We start from the raw sequence: 4,106 nt of genomic DNA on the forward strand, positions 1-4,106 counted from the left end.
CTCCAGGTGCCCTGGAAGGGAGGACAGAAATATCGATGAGCAGCACTAATGACTATTACAGTCCTGTTGAATTTTTAGAAAGTGTGTCTTTGGTGCTTGGGGAGCTTGCCAGCTCTTGACAGCCTGGGAAGGGGCCGTGGAAGAGAGTGGAAAGCTAGAGGTAATGAACATGAGTACCGGAGCCAGGCTGCCTCAATCTGAATCCTGGTTCTCCCAGAATGACTGAACATCTCCCTGCTTCAGTTTCTTCCTCTGTAAAATGGGCACACCGACATCACTAACCTAGGAGGTCCTTCTAGGACACCGAGAGCAAGGCCAGGCCATGGGGCAGGCACCTGCTGCGTGGGTGCTGCACCGCCCCTGCCGAGGCCAGAGCCTGGTGCTCACTCTGTCCCCTTTCTGCAGGCGGCCAGATCCTGGAGCCCCAGCCTCAGGTCTGAGTTGCAGAGCGGAGAGAAGAAGCTGCTGAATATTCTGTCTCCCAAGGCGGTGGTTTTCAGGAAGACTGAGCTACTGTTGTGCAATCTGTTGCAAAGAGGAGGAAATGTTGAACTTGGGGTGATTCCTCCAGGTAGGAAAGGGGTGAAGGTCCATGGACCCCTCACTCTCAGAGCAGTCTCAGGGCTTGAGCAGTGGCCCCTCCGTGACCTTCCCAAATGCTTCCTTCTATCCCAGGCCCAGGGCTCAGAAGATGAGAGAGTCCTAATCACACCTGGGGGGAATTTACTATCAGCCGGATTGAAAAGGGCTCAGAGTCAGCCTTCACTTCATTCAAAGAAGATAAGAGCAGCGGCACACTTCACGCACACGGGGATCTGTGCCGTGAGCATCATGCCCACTTTACCAGCTAGTGCTGCCGGCTCTTCACCTTGGAATTGTTGTTCGCGGGCAGGTGGACCACACAGATTGGTTTCCTTCACAAACTTGTTCCTAAGTTCTCAGAGGTCTGAAGCTCTCTGGCGTCAGGAGCAGAGGCAGGGCCTCTGTGTGGCTGTGTTTGTGTGTGTGCACACGGGCAGCAGTCTGCCAGGACTGCCAAAACACAGTGCCCCGAACTGGGGTGACTAAACCACAGAAAGCTATTGCCTCACGGTTGTGCAGGCTAGATGTCTGAGATCCAGATGTTGGCAGGGTCGGTTCCTTCTGAGGCTGTGAGGGAGAATCTGTTCGGGCATCTCTTCTTGGCTTGTAGTTGGGCATCTCTGTGTTCACCTGGCTGTCTCCCTGCATGTGTCTGTCTCCAAATTCTCCCTTTTATAAGGACATCAGTCATATTGGACTAGGGTTTGCTCCAGTGACCTTATTGTCACTTAATTACTTTTGTAAAGACCCTATTTCCAAATAAAGTCACTCTGAGGTATGAGGGTTAGGACTTCAATGTATGAATTTTGGGGACAGAGTTCAACCCATAATAGCACTTGTTATGTGTGTGTATACTGGAGGATCGTTTGGTTCTTTTACTAAACGGAAATCTCTTCTGGGTCCCTTTCAGCCTGGAGCATGAGAGGAGCTGGGCCAGCTCAGCCTCCTACAAGTAAACTGCTCTCTTTTTCCAAAAGCCTTTACTGTCTCTCAGCCACTTATGGAGCAGAGATCTCTCCTACTCCACACCTCTCCCATTTATTTATTGTCAACTCCATTTTATTAAAGGTCATAGGGACAAAGAGGCAATACTGGTGGCTCCTGACCACTCAGTGAGTGACTGAAACACCCACGGCTGGATTTTTGGCCTCTGTTGCCTGGCCACCCTCCACCACTTCCATGGCTTCCCCATATGTGTGCTGACCACTCAAGCCTCTGGGACCAGGCAGGTGTTCAGGTGGGCCAGGTGGGCCAGGTGGGCCAGGTGGGCAATGAGTGATAAGTCCTTACAGAGGGGAACCTCTGCTCTCCAGCTTTCTCTTGCTATGTGGCAATGTGAGATGTGTTGACAGCTTGCCTGGAGTTTTACACGAAACCATCCACTTTTTAACTTTGGCAACTCATTAGAAATAATAAATGCCTGCTGTGAGGGCTGAACTAAATGAACTTGTGGCCTGAGGGCTGGTGGTTTTGATGATAGGGGTTGTCTTCCTAATTGGAGGAATATCCTCATCACCACATACCTGTGCTGCTCTCTTTGTTTATTTGCGTTTCTCCTGCATCCTCAGCTACTCAAATGGAGCCTGACCTTAGAGCCAAGTCCAGACCTAGTGTCTGTGAGGAAGTGTCCCTGGCAACTTATAGATCACAAGTTCATTCATTCTGCCCTCAACTCTTAGTAAACAAGCTGTCTGCCTGGCAGTATGCTGGGTGTTGGGAGTATAAAAGCAATCTGATCTTAAGGGCCCTGTAGCCCTCAATTTCTTCCCTGAACATCTTGGGTCTTCTTTTAGTCGCCCTTTGTCCATAATTCCAAGCCTTAGTCTGCCTTATTCCTTATTTATTTATGTGTATAGTTGCTTCCTCCTTCTGGTCTCATGGGTGGAAAGGCTGTTTGTGTGTTGTTCTTTTTAAAAACTAATTTTTCTTTATTGATTTTAGAGAGAGGAAGGGAGAGGGAGAGAGATAGAAAGATCGATGAGAGAGGCCGCCTCCTGCATGTCCCCCCTGGAGATTTGGCCCACAACCTGGGCATGTGCCCTGTCCAGGAATCGAACCAACCACCTCTTGGCGTATGGGTCAATGCTCAACCACTGAGTCACATCAGCCAGGTAGATATTTGTTTTATTTTTAAGGGGTAAAAGTTAATTAACTTTTTTTTTTACTTTCAATTTTACTTTGTTATTGGTTTCAGATGTACAGATTAGTGGATAGACAATCATATACTTTACATAGCATTCCCCTCAATATTTCCAGTACCCCAACTAGGGTATATTTCTTGTTGGATCCCAGCTTTGCTTCACCTTCTCACATCCCAAGATAAGCTCCCTGTGGCTCTGGTTCCAGAATTCTGGCATCTTAGTGATGGTTTCTGAGAGGGGGCAATGCATTCTGGTCTATTTTGGTCTCCACACTATTTCTTTTATTTTTTTCTTTATTGGTTGTAGAGAGAGAGGAAGGGAGAGGGAGAGAGAGATAGAAACATTGATGAGCGAGAACATCGATTGGCTGCCTCCTGCATGCCCCCCACTGGGAATCGGCCCACAACCTGGGCATGTGTCCTGACTGGGAATCAAACCAGTGACCTCTTGGTGCATGGGTTTATGCCCAACCACTGAGCCACACCGGCCGGATCCCACACTACTTCTATAAACTCTGACATTCAGACTTCGTATCAGAGAGGATTTTCCATAGACAGTAGTCTTCCATTCAGGGAGCATGCCATTAAAAGAAGTTTAGATGGTTGGTGCTATAGGGCCACTGTGTATGGTTCTGTAGGTCATGTACTGAATAACAGTGGGGGTGGCTTTTGTGCCATAGTTGTTGCGATTGCCCCATGTCCCCTAGAGTGGAGCAGTGACAACCTGTTGTGGCTGCACACTGGCTCCAGGGGGCTTGTAGAGAGAAACAGAGAAAGAGGAGGTAAACGATAATGGCTGAGAGTATCAGATGTGTCAGATAAGGTAGGACCTTACAGCCATGTTAAAGATTTTGGAATTTCTCCAAAGGAAGGTAGAGCCAGAGAAGAGACTGAAGCAGGAGAGGGCTGTATGGAGACTGTCTTGGAGAGCGGCCAGCCTAGAAGTGGGGAGACTAGTTTGGAGAGATCACATGGCTCATTATGTGATATATTGTGTGATCAGGGTCCTATGTGGAGATGGGAATGGAGGGAAGCGAGACTTAAAAGGGTATGCAGGAGGCAGTATCGGTAGAATGCATGAAACCTGGCTTTGCTTAGACACATTCTCCTTCACTTTACAAACATTTTCTTCAGTTGCTTCAGAACACACATGTTCCATTTCACTAATTCCATTTTGAACATTTGGAAGACAGGGATTGCATGTCCTATTTCTTGGACATACTTAAATAGTTTTCACTCACAAGATATTTAATAAATGTTAACTGGCTCATCATCAATGCACTTGGCACCTGCTCTGAGGTAGCATGCCAGAACTCCAGTCTGCTGTGGGGATGGTGGGGATGACAGGAGAGAGGGCCTGAGGGGACAGGCACTTCCTCAAGGA

Source organism: Molossus molossus, unplaced genomic scaffold (assembly GCF_014108415.1).
Source record: "Molossus molossus isolate mMolMol1 unplaced genomic scaffold, mMolMol1.p scaffold_m16_p_9, whole genome shotgun sequence".
Taxonomy (NCBI): domain Eukaryota; kingdom Metazoa; phylum Chordata; class Mammalia; order Chiroptera; family Molossidae; genus Molossus; species Molossus molossus.